Source organism: Dermacentor variabilis, chromosome 3 (genome assembly GCF_050947875.1).
Source record: "Dermacentor variabilis isolate Ectoservices chromosome 3, ASM5094787v1, whole genome shotgun sequence".
Taxonomy (NCBI): Eukaryota; Metazoa; Arthropoda; class Arachnida; order Ixodida; family Ixodidae; genus Dermacentor; species Dermacentor variabilis.
This window is the reverse complement of record NC_134570.1, coordinates 200,262,719-200,280,922: the sequence shown is the minus strand read 5'-3', so window position 1 is coordinate 200,280,922 and position 18,204 is coordinate 200,262,719.

The following is an 18,204-nucleotide window of genomic DNA, read 5'->3' as shown; positions in this document are numbered from 1 at the left end:
TTTCGGAAATAAATGTCCCCTGTGACGCTGTTAGTTACGACAATTAATGATATTGCAGTTCTCCTTGATATATCAGGGCAGGAATGCACTTATTTTAGTTTCCTGCAAGGCACTTGACGCACTTCCCCACAGTAAATTTATTCATAAACTGGAAATTATTGGCGTTCCCACTTATTAAATAGATTAATGATTATTTCAATAACAGGACACAGTACCTAGTGGTCAATGGTTGCCAATATGAAATGCTTCAAATTACGTCAGGTGTACCCACAGAAGCGTCTTAGGGTCGCTACTGTTTATGATTTATGTGAATGGTTTGCCGGCTGATATTTCAGAAAATGTCCGACAGGCTTTTTTCAGATGACTGCATAGTATTTAGGAGCATAAAAGAACAAAATGGTCATTGCAATTAAAAAATTCGCTTTGCTTTTCATCAACGTTGCATTAGATGGAATATGCAACTTAACCTAGATAAAATTGTCATCAGGTGAATTTCGCGTGAAAGACAGGTTTCTGCTTAATCTTACTGCCTACTAAATCATTCTATTATGGAGGTCACACATTATAAATCCTTAGCGTCATTTTCTCCGGCATTTTCGAAGCTGTGTTTTCTGAGACAGAAGCTTAGAGGTGCTCCAAGCAAGCTTAAACTTCTTGCATGCGTAACATTTACTTGATCAAAATTAGAGTACGCGTCCGTTTATTGGATCCGTTCATAAAGACGGACATTTACCAGCTTCATGTGGTACAGAGAAAAGCAATCAGGTTCAATTGCAACAAATACAAAAGCTTAGATTCACCTACGCCACTTATGAGAACCTTTGCGGACCAATTGCGGAATGAGGGTGTACGAAGGAAAATGCCCCGTTTCTTGTTCATGCGTAACCATTTAACACATAAACTAAACATACCGCCTTTCACAATACTTGAACAGCTATCGCCTAGACAAACAAGCCACACAGGAAGTCATTTGCTCGAACCAATATATGCAGGAACTGGAACATTCAAACACAGTTTGTGCCCAAGGACCCTTTACAACTGGTACTGTCTTCCAGAAGCCATTGTCATGTCCGCTAGTGTCGTTAAAGCACTATAACACTACAATAGTATTTCTTCATGTGAATTATTGATATATATATTGTTATTCATCGCAATCTCTAGACTGCCATTTCTTGTGCCACATTGTATTTTTCGTGCATTATACAGCCCCTCCTACATGCGCCAAGGCTGTTGACCTGCAGTATCTTAAGTAAGTGAATGACGCCGTAATTTAGGGCTCTTCGCAACCACGTGGTCTTTTTCGAGATAACGTGATATTGTCCCGAGGGCGGTGTCGACAGCGCTGTCGGAAGCAAAGCGCGATTCTCGAGCGTTCTGTCTTACAGCGTGAATTGAACGCTTACTGACAATACGCCACTTGAACTCCTCAGCCACTTGAAGTGGCTGAGGAGTTCTGTAGAGATTTATACATTACTAGTGGCACCCACGACGATAATGGAAGAGAGAATAGTCTAGAGGCATTTGAAATCCCACAGGTAACGCCGGAAGGAGTAAAGAAAGCCTTGGGAGCTATGCACGGGGGGAAGGCAGCTGGGGAGGATCAGGTAACCGCAGATTTGTTGAAGGATGGTGGGCAGATTGTTCTAGAGGAACTGGCCACCCTGTATACGCAACGCCTCATGACTTCGAGCGTACCGGAATCTTGGAAAAACGCTAACATATTCCTAATCCATAAGAAAGGGGATGCCAAAGACTTGAAAAATTATATACCGATCAGCTTACTGTCCGTTGCCTATAAAGTATTTACTAAGGTAATTGCAAATAGAATCAGAAACACCTTAGACTTCCGTCAACCAAAGGAGCAGTCAGGATTCCGTAAAGGCTACTCAACAATAGACCATATTCACACTATCAATCAGGTGATAGAAAAATGTGCGGAATATAACCAAACTTTATATATAGCTTTCATTGATTACGAGAAAGCGTTTGATTTAGTCGAAACCTCAGCACTGATGGATGCATTGCGGAATGAGGGCGTAGACTAGCCTTATGTAAAAATACTGAAAGATATCTATAGCGGCTCCACAGCCACCGTAGTCCCCCATAAAGAAAGCACCAAAATACCAATAAAGAAAGGCGTCAGGCAGGGAGATACGATCTCTCTAATGCTATTCACAGCGTGTTTACAGGAGGTATTCAGAGACCTGGATTGGGAAGAATTGGGGATAAGAGTTAATGGAGAATACCTTAGTAACTTGCGATTCGCTGATGATATTGCCTTGCTTAGTAACTCAGGGGACCAGCTGCAATGCATGCTCACTGACCTTGAGAGGCAAAGCCGAAGGGTGGGTCTAAAAATTAATCTGCAGAAAACTAAAGCAATGTTTGACAGTCTCGGAAGAGAACAGCAGTTTACGATAGGTAGTCAGGCACTGGAAGTGGTAAGGGAATACATCTACTTACGACAGGTAGTGACTGCGGATCCGGATCATGAGACTGAAATAATCAGAAGAATTAGAATTGGCTGGGGTGCGTTTGGCAGGCATTCTCAGATCATGAACAGCAGGTTGCCATTATCCCTTAAGAGAAAAGTTTATACCAGCTGTGTCTTACCAGTACCCACGTACGGGGCAGAAATCTGGAGGCTTACGAAAAGGGTTCTACTTAAATTGAGGACGACGCAACGAGCTATGGAAAGAAGAATGATAGGTGTAACGTTAAGGGATAAGAAAAGAGCTGATTGGGTGCGGGAACAAACGCGAGTTAATGATATCTTAGTTGAAATCAAGAAAAAGAAATGGGCACGGGCAGGACACGTAGTAAGGAGGGAAGATAACCGATGGTCATTAAGTGTTACGGAATGGATTCCAAGTGAAGGGAAGCGTAGGAGAGAGCGGCAGAAAGTTAGGTCGGCGGATGAGATTAAGAAATTTGCAGGGACAACATGGCCACAATTAGTACATGGCCGGGGTAGTTGGAGAAGTATGGGAGAGGCCTTTGCCCTGCAGTGGGCGTAACCAGGCTGATGATGATGATGATGGTGATGATGATGATGATAGGCAAGCTGCTTTGCTGCTTTTCGGCGTGGATCTAGTAGTGATGCAGCTTCTGGTAATTAATTTAGTTAGTGACACTTGTCTGTATTCACCCGAGGAAGTGGACCGTAATTGTTAAAGGTGCCGCAGCGATCGTGGGGCACCTACGGATTTCATGCCACGCAACAGATTGTATGACGTTGTAATTTATTGGTGCTATTGCTCATAATATAGCGCTTCTGAGCGTTTCAGAGGATTGCGGATTAGCTGTTTGAAAATAAGCTACCATAATTAAAATCATGTGAACTATAAGGACGCCGGAATATCCAGCTGACTTGCGCCTAAGTGCAACTAGGTTAATTCGCTGGGTTCCACCATTTTGATAGTAACGTGGCCAAGTTTAAGTGAACGGTGAAGAAAGGAGGGAAGCGTGAAATCATCCCGCCCACGGCGGTTTTTGAAGTAACAAGCTGTATGCGGTCAAAAACAAACGAAGGAAACTCGTCAGCAAATTCCACGCTCTAATAAGGAGAGCAGAATTGTATTCGAAAGGTGGGTATTTCTATTTTCAAGTAGAACACTGGAACATACGCGCCCGAAATCAGGCGTTAGAGAAACCGCATGAACAAGATGGCTGTAAGACTGCTGGGATCGTCACTTCCTCCTGACCTTTGCTCTGTGGCATAACAATCCTGTAGTCTACGGCCTCTCCACAAAGTACGCAAAACAAATTCAGAATACACTTAAACGCTGCAGTACTGAACGCCCCAGTGCGGCAAACTATGATGCAGCTAATAAGCATTCTTCAATTGAAGAACCCTGAAAACGAGCTTGCAGCTTATATAGGCACTTAGTTAAGTAGAACACCAAGTCGAGGTAGCTTTTTGTCAGAATTGAAATTCGTAAGGGGAAATAAAGCAAGAGAGAAAGCAGAGATGTCCACCAGAAATGCGTCTGGTTGCGTACCCTGCACTGGGGAATGGGAAAGGGGAATAGAAAAATGAGGTAGAGTCGGGGTAGGGAAGGAGGGTAGGAGATACACCGCGAGTTCGCGCACGCGCGCGGAGGGCGAAAGGGTATGCAACTTTCTTTGTGTGCTATTTCAAAGTGAAGCGCACGACGACTAGTGGGTTCTTTATCAAATTGCATTCACGTGGAAACGGCGCAAGCTGTCTAAGCTTCAAGAAAACAACAAAAACCTTATGCAGCAGTCCATCTCGATGACCGTTAAAATAATCGAATAAATAGCTGAGGTAATTGAATTATCCGTGAATGTCAGCGGTGCAGCGCTTCCTCCCGTTTCCATGCTGAGCCTCAAGTACCTTTTTCAACGTCGCTTCCTTTTCTGCCACAATCATCGCAGCAGCATGCTGAGCAGCCACGTTGACGGCCCACAAAGTTCAGAAACCTTTGGCGTGACGTCAGAGCCTTTACAACCAATCAGGAGGTCCGGTGGCTTCCCTCTTATCTCGGTGACCCGGTTTCTCTCAGCTAGTTCAAAATCGGCGGCAGCGCTCTTTTGCTCCTTCCGCCAGGTGGCGCTGATTGTTGGCACGCGCTCTCCTATGGCGTCTCAAGCTGCCCGTTCGTTGGCTTAACGCATTAAAACCTATTACTGAATAAACAAATACACGAATCACTATTCAAATAAATCATTCACGATTTTACTTCGTATATATATATATATATATATATATATATATATATATATATATATATATATATATATATATATATATATATATATATATACCCATATACAAGCTATTTCGCATCGAATCAGCATGTGTGCAGTACACCCAAGATGAATATATTTTGTCACTTTCCTTCTAGTTCAATTCCCTTCCGGCCTGGTGGCTTCTTGTGGCTAACACGTCTCGAGTGCTCGTACCGCAATTCTTATGCCTAACAAGCCCAGTTTCACTGTGAGCAGCCTGTGTACGAGCCGCCTCTTCTTGTACACCGAGCACGTGCAAAGGCGGCGCGTAACCTTGTTTCGAAAAAGTGTCAGCAGCTCCGTGGCTGCGCAAGCGCGCTAATCGCAGCAGAGCCGCATCGGGATCGCGCACGCCCACTCCACTCCGACTTTCCTGAAGCAGGGACTATCACGCACTGCTCTGTTTCACTGCAGTATGCTTCTTCACGGCAACGCGTCTGAAGCCGCGCTGTCGGCGTCCCCAGCCTAATTCTTCACACTCGTTAAGTGAAGGCTGCCGCGCGTTCTCTTCTAACCGACTTCAGATCACGGCCCTAATTTAAATTTGGCTAATTAAAGAGCTCCGCGACGCCTCGAAAGTATCGCCGAAAGTCTTCGTTTCCTCTGCGCGCCTCGTGCAGAGTAGCGTGCACCACTAGGAATGTTCTGTAGGGCCGTCTTGGTAAAAGAGCAAACGAAAACCGTGATGGCATCTCTTTAATTTTGTTTCGGCATTGTTTCCGTCATTTAAAGTGTTCCTTCGCGTTACTGTTGACAATTAGTACGCATTATTCTTCGCAATCGCGTAAAAAGCTATGAAATCACCGTAAATTTATGTTCGCTACTACAGTTCCAAACACAGTGCATTGTGCTCGCAACGACATAGCATTTTATGTAGTGCCAGCTGTAAATGTGAATGTTGGTGATCGATTCGTAAGTCAGAAGATGGGTGAACTCTGTTCCCATGGAACGCTACATAATTACAGCATTTGTCTTTCAGTCTTTTATGCGCTCTACGCAGCGATGTGTAGTTGTTACTCACACCGCATAGCAAACAGTGTCGCGCATGAACAATAATGACATGATGTTTAGTTTGACTCTAGTGATAAAGCGCAATAACCTATTATTTATCACGCGAAAACATAAAGGTAAGATTCGTCTCCATATTTCGTATGTCTGCTAGTTTTTACTATGGATATTTCTTCTATGCCTCCCATTTCACAGTCCAACGCGCAAACAAACTCACTGAAAACTATTGAGAGCGCGAAACCACACGAACGACAGTAGCTTTCAGTATCGATTAGCAACGTTCCCAACGTAACATCTTTTTGAAACAAACTCACGAGTGACAATGCTGTGCGGCTTTTCCCTAACTCTTGTATTTGCCTATTGCCTGAACTTTTTCTGCAGTGTGAAGCAGATACACTGTGTTGTCTCAAACAATATTTATAGTCATCTTTTTAGTCGTCACAACAGTCTAATCGAAAAAGTCGCGACTTTTTAGAGACGGCATATACGGCAGGGTATACGAAAAGAGCACAGTTACCGCCGACCATTTAATCTGCAAGATCAGTTCTTTTTTTCTTTCTTTTATCGCTACACATCATTTCTTTCTCATTTTAAGCGGTACCTGGAAGTCAACAAGCTGAAATAGCGGTACGGCGCGTCCAGAACAAAATTGCAAAAGTGGACTTCAATTGTGATGACCATTTCATTGTTTTAAGAGTGAGAACTCATCTTCTTCGGAAGCAAAAAGCGACGAGTAAGTCTAAGCATTGCGTCTGTTTAGGTTGAGTTAGTTCTGCATTACGGCTGCATAACAAGGGCGCAGGCTGTTAGTGTTATTTGGCTCCCATTCCTTCTTTCTACTCTCTCCTTTCCCGTCGACTGCGCTGCTCAGAACTAGCGACCCGGCAGTGTGGACATAGCGTAGACACCGCGACTTCTCAACGCGGAGGGAGAGAAAAACAATAAGAAATAGCGGGCGTGCATCTGAGGAGGGCAGCATTCCTGCTTACACATTCCAGTCCAGACGTGTAAGGAGAACGTGTTTTAATTACGGGAAGAGCAGGAGGCACTAAGCTTGCAAAGAAGGTGGGCAGAGAGAGAGTGAGCGTCAGTGCGACTTGGTGGCTCCATGCGGTCTCGGAGTCGGAGCCGTAGCAAGAGCCGTAATTTGATTTGGTGCACGCTTGCCTCCTCGGCACACACTGCCACGGAGCGACGAATGACGTCGAGGTGGGGCTACTGGCATCGCCCGTGTTCCCTTTAACACCTTCGCGCCGTGTCCTAATGGCAACCGCGCGTGCTAACCAGCCACGCTTCACCGTCTGGCGGCTTCTTGCTGCTTTGTGTTTTATTCCTTAGTGATCGAAAGAAAGTAGTGAGTGTTGGAATGGAATAGAGGTCGGAGACGTGTCTTCGTGTCGTTTGGTTTTCAATGTCTTTTTTGGGCGAGGAGGGGGCCAACGCGTTTGGCGCAGGGCATTAGAAGTAAAGAACAGAATTAAACCCGAGCACATTTGAGTCACGCGCGGGGAGATCTCACACGTGGTGTGAAAAGAAGAAATCGGTAACTGCATTGGCAAACTTTTCGGTACCTAATCAGTGATAATTTTAGAGGCTTTGCAAGCTGGCTTAGTGCCCGCTTTCTCCTCCGTCAACGCTGACTCGTAGCTCTTTATTACAAAGGACAGATAAGCGTAAGACAGTAAGCAAGGATGATTCTGTCCTTTTGCGAAACACATGGTTATGTTACGTGCTTTCTATATTCTGTATGCCTAAACTGTTTGTATAGCATTGCGGCAACGCAATAACGGACCACACCTTTTACAAGTCAATAACGCACGGGCTGAATTCAATATACGGTAACGTACCGAGTGGTGTTTCTCCTTAGCTCGTAGAGGAAGTTCAACGTCTTGGAAAGGGATATGTTCGTTTCAGTTTTTGCTGCGTATCGTGATTTGCTCGCACAAAGCGTCTGCAGCCCCCTCTCCCTCTCCTTCCCGCTTCCCCGTAAATCCTTACAAAAAAAGTCGCAGCTTAACCTGAAAGGCATAGCTTCAATTGCGATAGCAAGTCAGTGGACAGCTATACGAAGAAAGGATAGTAGTTTTATCAGCCATGTAAACTTGTAAACATAGGCATACTAACTAAATTAACAAGCGTGTTGTCACGCGCGCACACGGAAACATGAACACATCTCACTCGATGACCGCAGAAACTCGCTGTCAGAACGCTGCAGTGAGGAAACGCAGCAGCAGCAGCAGCAGCCAATGAATTCACCTTCGTGCTGCCGCTCGCATAAACGTGAGCTAAGTAGCCAAAACACGGTGCAGGCAGGACTGCGTACCCGTCGCATGTGGCTTTCAAATACAGCGGCTGGGCGCACGCCGGAGTAGAACGAGCCTCCCCCCTCCCCCTCCCCGCCCTCGAAGGCCTGTGCGCGACGGAAGGCGGCGCGCTTCCTGCCCGCCTTGCTCCGTTGAGAGCGCGAGATTGAGCCGCAATCGCCGACTCAGTATCGCACACTTTCACTCGCACATACAACATACGGCGCGCGGTGGTGATTTTATCACCCTTGGAATTTATACGGAGCCTCACGGCGACGCCGACGACACAAATGCGCCTGGTGTGTCCATATACTTGCTACAGCAATAAAACAAAATTATTGCAATACTTGCGCAATAATGCGTGAAAATGGCCAAGAATATTCACAAAAACACGACCTCGTTATGGAACCTTTAGTATTGCGTGCAAGTTTTGTGGGAATGCATACGCATTCAGATATCTTCGGTGCTGCCTCAGGGTTATCCCGTGGTGATAACGAGCTCGCTTGCAAGGGGTAGCGGAGAGAAGGCACGTTTTGCCACACCCGCTGCTTTGGGCACCTAGCAGCTACGCCGCAGCCAATGCACCCTTGGCTCTCTCTCCTTTCCCCTTTGTTAGAACCGGGGGGACTCCGTCGCTTGGGAGAAACTTGATTCTCCCGGTGCGCTTTTTTCCCCCTTTTTTTCGACTGCCAAGGTTGCTACTGGACGGTACTCTACCCAGCCGCGGAGACCGCCATACGCCGTACCTCTGCAGCGCGCGATCTATGTGAGCGACTGACGACCCCAGTCCCCGCGTGGGGACTGTAAGGATTGGGAGGTCAATCCCACCGCCCGTAACCAGTTGTCAAGATTGACGTCGGGCATGCATTAGATGGCAGCTGGCCCATGTCGTTGTCCAACTTATCCATGCTGAGGACGTTGTTGAAGGGAAAGACTGCTTCTCATCGAGAACAAGGAATATGGGTTTATTTACAGTATCTACATAAGAACGTTGCAGTTCATCCGTCTAGCATGACTGCGAGAGAAAGTACACTGAGCAGCCGCACAACAGCGGTTTATAAACACTCGGTCCTCCCTCGATCCCTAGGTGTGGGAATGGTTCGACCAGTCAGCGTAGACGAGCCGCATCTTTGCTGGAGGGCTTACACACACACACACTTCCGCACAGGTTCACGGTCGCCAACCGAGGTCAGACGGTCTTCGCAAAACTCGGGGCTTACGTCAGAAACGGTGCGTGGGATGGGGCCTCCAACTACGTTCCCTTGGGAACTCCGTTGCTCACAGCAAACCGGGTCGGCAGTGGCGTGTTCCGTCACAAAGCCTGGTTCGTCGAACTCATCTCGGCTCCTGCGACGGAGAGTCGAGGACGCGGCGTATTGTTCCCTGCATACAGTAGGCTTAGTGACGGCGTGTGGCTAGAGCGTTGCGGTGGCTTTCCAGGAAAAGTCGACGCCGCTCTCGCACCTGGCTGGCAAAACTTGCACCTCAGCCGGCTGTTCTTAACAGTACCCATGCTAAGTGAGGTTAGTCATTACCTGCATCTGGCGTGTATCTCCCACGTTGCGGTTTTCGCCTCAATCGTGAGGAACGCCCCGCCGCTGTAGTTTTGTACGTGTTTGTTGTTGTCATTGCTGGCGTAACTAAGGTGCATGAACACCTTAAGTTAACACTCGCCCTGTCCCTCTGGCCCAAACGTGCCGTGGTCGCAACTTACTGCGAACCGCGGATTAGGGGTATCGGCACTGACTGACAGGGCTGCCACGAAAGTGCTTGCGAACGACTGCTGTTCCGCTGGATCAGTGCGATCTAGAGAAGGATCAGGTGCGCACGCGCCACCTTGAGTAATGCCCTATGTTTACAAGGGAAGTTGAACAAACTGTAAATAGTATGTAACAGCTTAGAGCACATTCACTTTTTCCCTATTATATATAACTTGAAGTACTATTGATGTCGTTAATCGGTTGCACGATGTCTTTCTTGTTTAGTGCACAGATTTCTTCAAAAGCGAGTTCTGTTCTTAACCGCGAGTCACGTTGTAGAAAGTTCGTTTCCACAGGGTACATGTTCTGCATGACAGGCATTGCTGGAAACATGCGTGCAGTAGGTTGTACGTCTGAGTGTTGGACTGCTTGAGAAACTCTGGCGCCCTAATCTCTGACAAGAATCGAAGCAGTCTCTGCAAAACACATTACAGATAAATGTAGTTAGAAAAGAATCACCAAGTGTTCTCCGACATTTAGAGGAGTTCTAGAACAGCTTTAAAGGCTGCTGAATTGACGGTTCTGATGAGAACATGTTCGCCTCAAGCTCTCGTTTTTTTATTGCTTGTCTTTTGTTTTCTAAATGTTTAATATAAGTGGAGTGTTGTTGGGGATGTCGCTATTCCCAGGACGCACCTATGTCCCTCAGTATATTTACGGTACTATGCCATCAATCTTAATTCGAATGTTAAAAGTCAATGACTGAAATATACATGCTGATGCCACAAAAATTATAATAGGCAGAATCAATGGCACAACTATGCAAATTTCATGTTGTAGTCATGTTGTATAGATCTATTAAAACCTCTTGCCATGTAACATACTAAGTGGATTGAAACTTGTTAAAAATAATACAACTAGATTTTCGTTCAATCATAATTAGCTTTTACCTTTAATTCGAACTAACTACAACAATCCACTTGTCTCGCACATCTTTTTGGAATCGGCTCCCGACTCACATCAAATGAAGCACTTCTTAATCTCTTTTTAAAAAGCACGTTTTTGTTTTCTTTTTTAATAGATCGTTCATTTCATTTTTCTCACCTCTCTCAGACAAACACTTACATACTAAATTCTGAGTTATGCTTGCACAACATACTAGATGTTACTGATACTCTGTATGTCCTTTTCATTTCTTTATATACCCTTTGGAAATAATCTATAATATCTATATTTTCTTGTATTGCAATCTATCGATATATGCTCTATAATTATTTTGTGTGTAAGAGCAATATTGCTCAAACTCATTTATGTATATTTCTACTTACGAAATTAGATTGTATGTTCTGTTTTTTCTTTTTTCTGGTGTTACTCTTTTGTGTATCTCACTCGTATTACCTCGCTGTCAATATTGTTATTCGTTTTACGCACTAACTAACAAAAGATCCCCCTACAGCTTTGTGCACCTCTTCCTCTATCATCATTTATGTAACACATTTTCTAACTGAATAGATTTTCTAATTCTGATTCCGACTCAATAAGACGGAACCTCACCTGCAATGAGGCAGCTGACGCGGTATAAAGAAAAAAAAACTAATTTCTGCTTCATATACTTCCTAGCCATGCGACTTGTCATGTTTGTTCCGAGTGGCTTTAGGCTTCTTTTTTCTTTTCGCCAAAAAAATATTCAAAGAATGAAGGAAATGACAGACGATTTTGGTGCAGCGAGATTCAATGCGCAATCTGGGAGTTAGTACAGCGCATTTTCCACCACCGAGAACGTAGTCGGCGCTTGTTTTCTTTTGTGGTTCGTTTGGTTTTTGTTTCTGTGCTCTCATCGCTGTCAGAAAAAAAAAAGACACCCTAGAAGATAACTAAAACGACTAATCCGTTGTCTCGATGACTGTGCAAGTGAGCGTCACTCTATCGCATACACTAAGCGGTACACTAACAAAAACAAACAAGGTAGAAAAAAGAAAAGCCTTCGCGCCTCCTCGTCGTATGATCGCATGGCGAAAGAAGCAAAGCAGAGGAAATTCGAGAGAAATGAGAGAAGAAAAAAAAAAGAAACAACGACGAGTGCACGCTGGCAAACCTCCGGCTGGCGGGGTTTCGTCATCGGGCAGGAAAGTCTACGTCCATGCGCGCGCCTCATACCCGCGCCGTGTCCCCACGCGTCGCTGAGACATAACGGTGGCTGCCCTGGCTTGCGCTCGTAATTGGACGTCCTGCGGGGACGTCGCGCGAGCGAGGACCCGGACACGAGGCCACTCGACGTCAGTACTATATTAGCACTACGGCTGCAAACATAGCTGCACCCAGCCACAGTTGCCCCGAGTGCTCTGGGCCCGTGAGTAATAAGCCCCGTGTCGAGGAAAAGGCAAATGACGCAGACCGGGGGCGCTGTCTGCGCGCCGCGGCGCCCGAGACTGCGAGCGTGCACCCGCGTGGGGCGGCCTGCCACGCACCCGGTGCCCGTCGTAGACGTCGCAACGGTGCTTTGCCTCGGCGATGTCTCTGTCATCTGTCAAACTTCGAGAGCGGCGGTGGGCCGCCTGCGGTCTTAGCTTGATATCTCGCTTTTTCCTGCCGGCTTCCACAATCTCCCGCGTGCTTGGGAAAATGTTGTCATCGCGTCCGCAATTAGTTTCAGGAATATCGAGTTCGCAGGTGCTACGAATTGGCCAGGAATAAAGCTGCACAAGCGGCAGTTGGGCGGGGACGAAGGAGGGAATCTGCAAAATGACACCCTGTAGCGCATACTCGTTTAGACACAATAATTACCCTGGGATTGAAGGCGAAGCATGCTCAAAGCTGCCGAGCCATTAACCACTCCGGCTAAAGGCGCTAGTGATTTGAACGCATCGTAGCCCAGTTGATCCTTGGCTAATTGCGTTATATGAGAATTTTCGCTACACTCATATATTCCACATTCAACTTATATAGAACCACATTCAACCTAAGTGGTTCGACAGTTAAAGGCGCTTTCAAAACAGCCTTTTGGTTTGCTTCCTCGCATACACTGTCAGGTCTACGAGGGTTCTCTTCATACACAGTAAAATGCACTAGCGATGACTGGGCATTTGCTCACAGGAAAGTGTTTACGTAACCCGATGTACGACTAACACGATGCAGTGCGTCGCTTCGAGACGACCCTTAACAGAGCTTGTGGCGCGTCCCGTAAGCGGCTCGTGTTTGGATAAATGCCCCCCCTGGAACTTGCTTGCCCACGTTTGATCAATTGGACAGTGGAGCTGGAACTCAACTTTGGCACCACACAGCGCTCGTGTCTGCACTTTCAGCTTGGCGTCCAATCAAGTCGCCTGAATGCAAATAATGCGACTGCTACCCGTCCATCAACGCCACAGCGCTCTGCTCGTCTTACTTTATATCGTACTCAGTTATTTTTGGACGGCTTGCCTCAAGAATAGAATAGCGATTCGTCCAGCAAAACACCCTGCTGAAGTGGATACGTAGGGAAAAGAGCAGGGAAGAGTATAAGCTGCCTGTTCGTGGCTAGGCAAGGCAGCTCGATCTGTTGGAGGGTGTCATCATTATGTCATAACGGTGACCACGGCGATATTTACGCAAAGTTCACAGGTTTGCAAAAGACGTTAGCGTACTTCCATTACTGCAGCCTTGAAAAAAATAAACTGACGCCTACAAGTTTTGGCTTACTGCCAATTTCCGCAAGCTTGTGTGGTTCATATATAAGCGTCGCTCGAACCCTGCCTCACTACCCTCGAATACGGCACGGCAACCCACTCAAATAGAAAGATGTTCTCGTGTCGCACACTAATTATTCGCTGCATTTTCCACTCGTTTGACCCATTTCCTTGCTTCGCTTGAAGCCGATCTTCTGATATCGTTTGGAAAAGCCACTTGAAGAGAAGGTAGGGAAGAAAGTAAAGCAATAGGATGAGTCCAATGCTTGCAAATCATGACTACTCGGATCTTTACCACAACCACCATCAACACCCGCTAGCCATGCTACGCCATGGGCAGCATCCGGGTGTGCAGGAATCAAGCATGTGCTCCTTCTATTCAAGAAGTAAAATCATTCCCGTACTCATTATATTTTTCTTGCTCGAGATATCATATCACAGCCTGGATAAGAAACAAACTTTATGGTACGGAACGGGCTGAGACAATACAAATATACTGTTACCATCCACGTTGAAAGGGTACGGTGTCGAGAAAGATAAAACTATGTATCAACGGCATCGAGCCTAGGGCTCGAGTTTAATATTATGGCGGATTTGTATTACATGAAGCTCGAAGCTCTGCCGTAGAAAAGATAGCGAAAGAGAGAGAGTAAAAAAAAGACGCAATAAAACCACAGTCGCTGTTTCCGAATACTTCGAGCAATGCCGGAAAAAGCCGATCCATTTTTATCACACCAGAAATCTTGGCCTCCCTGTTGCCTGTCCTTTAGTCAATGTCAACGCAGGAGGCAGTGTAGTTTTTCCTTTGTTCTCATCAGTGCCGTCACCATAGAAACAGAGAACGTTCTAAACAGGCTGATGGCTTCCCGGTGTCACCCCCCCCTGTATTTGTAGCTGCCATTCCCGCAAGACCGAAGTGATGCCCCGTCTATTCAAAAAAAGAAAAGCTAAAGGAAAGATGAAAAAAAAAAGATGTCTTCGTCGTCACGATCATGACTGAACATTTCGTGCATCTGCTTTCAACCAACAAGAAAATAAAATTTGATGCATAGTGCCAACTTTGCAGCGAGGTCTTCGCACAATTTCGCGGCAGTTGATACGACCAGCGCTCAATCACTGCTGTCGACCGTTATCTCTCTTAATATTCACGTTTTCCTAAATTACGCAAAGTTGGAGTTGGGGCAAATCATTGGGCGCAAGGACACTACTACAACTCCTTCGTGATTGTGCTACACTTTGTTACTGCCCCGAGATTCACCCCTCCGTGGCACACATGCTCCCTTCTCCTAAATATAGATCAAGGCTTTGGCAAAAAATACGGATGAACGCAACCAAACATGCATCGCCTTTGAGACTTCATTCTAAATACATCCGCAGTCAGCTCGTATATATCTACAGAGGGAGAGGCAAAAATAACCTAACCGATGGCTGAGAGATTAACCAGAGTAACGAGCTGTTTCCTACTCCTCAATACGCCGACACACAAGAGGTGTATAGAAAGATGAATGCTCGTACTGTGAATTCAGCTTTGATAAGCGAACATATAATGCGCGCAACTAGTGTGGAGGCGAAGAACCTGCGAAACAGCTCCTATTCTACCGTTCGTCCTGCGAAAAGTAAGAAGCTGGCCCCCCACACCTGCCTTAACTAGCTAAACGGATGAGCTTTCTTGTTATGCGAGATTTTGGGACCACGCCTTCGCATATTAGAGCTACAGAGGGCCATGAAACCGCTGCTGTGATTCCTAGAGGCTGACCTGGCTGAGCGGCCATATGTGACGAAGTGCTGGCAACTTTTATTACGTCCACTGCAAAGAAGTCCACACCAACTGCGAACTTTCTCTTCTTTCATTTTGGTCAAGACCAAAACGATGCTATCATATAACAGGGAAGTCAGGACTAAGTTTCGTAAATGCGTATGTTATTAGAACGGAGTACCTTATTGACATTGCTGACTACATGAAGGTTGTTGCAATTATGCCAATCCTTTAAAACATATGCTCTTTTCCTGTAAACGCTGACCATTGAGTTACGCTGGTGCATTGCCATGACGTTTCACAGATTTCCGAATGGGCAACGTCGAGGGTTCTTGGGTGCTGAAAGTGTTACACCGAATGGCGTTTTTTGGATGGCGTTAAACAGTACCTGCCAATGGCGCCTCCCGTATACTGCCGCAAATTTGTGCAATTATAACTGAGCGCGCCACCTAATGTTAGGAAGCGGCCAACTGGAGTCATTGTGAACATACAGAACCTTAGGAAAACGTTGACTTCGGGCTTAACGTTTTTCTGCCAGAGGAATACGCTCGGGAAAATTCGCAATGAGCATGACATTCACAGTGCCTGGATTTGAGCGAAGCCAAGCGGAAGTCGTTAGTGAACAAAGCCGTTTCTGTGGTGCTGAGTCAGCAGGACGTTCTCTTATTGAAGACTAGGCTAGCACGATAAGGGGCAAGATTTTCCGACTCAGGGTAATGGTAACAACAACCGAGCGAGGGGCGTCGTTTGGCGAGGGTTCATTTCAGCTCGACCTCTCTTTCGGTGCCACGAACATAGACATCAGCGCACAAAGAGGGCTTCAGAGTGCAAGAAATACGGGCGAACAAAGCTGCGGCGACTGAGTGGAGTTCACTGGAAAACAACTTTTGAAACTGCTGATGACGCATCGAGTGAGGTCATACAGATGCAAATACAATGACCCCAGTGAGAGCTAACGATCCGCGGAGGTTTTCGTGCCACCAAAGTAGCGGACAAATAAAGAGCGACCTCTTTGCTGCCGCTCTGCTCTGAAATGTTATTTTTTTATATCTTTCAAACACGTCATTCATAGCTGCAAGTGGCAATGAGCTATTCATCATCATGGTCATCATCTTGATCAGCCTGTGTTTACGTCCACTGCTGTATGAAGGCCTCTCCCTACGGTCTCCAAGTAACCCTGCCTCACGCCGATTCTAACTTGCGCCTGCAAATTTCCTCATTTCGGAAGCCCGCCTGGTTTTGTGTCGTCCTCGACTGCGCTTGCCTTCCCTTGGCAACTCTTCTGTTTTTTAATGTTCTATCGGTTAGCTAATCTATGCATTAGATAGCCTGTCCAGCGCCACTTTTTGATCTTAATATCAACCAGAATATCGGCTGTACCCGCTTGCTCTCTGATCCCCACTCCTCTCTTCCTGTGTCTTAACGTTACGCGTAATAATGTTCGTTCCATCGCCCTTTGCGTGGTTCTTAAATTGATCTCGAGCTTCTCTGTTAACTTCTTAGTTTCTGCCCCATATGTGAGCACCTGTAGAATGGAATGATTGTACACTTTTCTTTTCAACGACAGTGGTGAACTCCTAGCCTGGATTTGGGTAGGAGCTTGCACTCTAACCCATTTATGCACTCTAACCCACTTACATAGTTTTGTAAATTTTCTTCTCATGATCAGGCTCTCCGGTGAGCAACTGACCTGGATGAACATACTCCTGCAGAGACTGACTCTACATACTCCTGTAGAGTCTGACTTGCGATCGTAAATTCTTGTTGCCTTGCCGGGCTAATAAAGATCACCTTCGTATTTTGCATATTAATCTTCAAGCACACTCAAACGCTTTTCTGGTTAAGTTCGTCAATAATTTATCGTAATTCATCCACAGTGTTACCTGCAAACAGAAGGTTGATGAAATATTCGCCGTTGATCCTCATTCCTAAGCCTTCCCAGTCTAATAGCTTGAATGTTTCTAAGCATACAGAGAAAAGCATTGGAGAGATTGCGTCTGCTTGCCTGACCCCTTTCTTCATAGCTAATATTCAAATTTTATTGTGGAGAAGGAAGATAGCTGCGGAATATTTGTAGATATTTCCCAAGATATTCGGGTATGCTTCCTGTACTCTCTGATTACGGAGTGCCTCTATGAGTGCTGACATCTCTACAGAATCAAGTGCCTTTTCGTAATCAATGAAAGCAATATAGAAAGGTTGGCTGCACCGCGCAGGTTTTTTAATTTTCTGATTGATTGCATGTATGTGATCCGTTGTAGAATATCCTTTCCTGAAGCGAGCCTACTCCCTAAGTTCATTGAACCCAAATGTTCTCTTGAATCTACTGGAGAATACTTTTGTGAACATTTTATACAAAACCGAAAAGATGCTAATGGTGCCTATAATTTATTAGGTATTTAATGTCTTCAATCTTATGTATTAGTATAATGCTGGCACTCTTACAGCTCTCTAGTACATTTGAGGCTGTGAGGCATTGCGTATAAAGGCTTGCTCACGTCAGCGTTTTGATACTGAGTGCCCGCGGTCATTGAGTGTCACGTGTTCATGTTTGCCTGCCCACGCTGACACCATACTTTCAAATTCGGTTAGTAAGCGAATGTTTCGACGTTTATACGGCCGGCAAAAACAATATCCTTACTTCGTATAACTGTCTACCAATTCGTTATGCCAATCGATGCTTCGCCTTTCGGGCACAACTGCAACTTTTTTTTTCATCGTCATCATCTGGGGTAGCCTGATAAGCGTACTGCAAGGCAGAACTCGGCAGTTCTCATTAAACAGATATTCGCTCCCGCTTTCTCTATCTTTGTCACAGTGATTGTGACCACTGCATCGCAAATTGAAGTGTGGACGCAACTTTGACGGAAATGGCGACTCTTTAACGTGATATCAAACTGGTCATGCTAGTTTTGCAATGGGTGGCCGTTTGCATCGTTGGTAAGGGCTTCAAGGTGTTTCGAATTACGGGCAGTTTAAGCAAAAGATTCGCTTTAATGCGACCTATACTGGTCGTACCG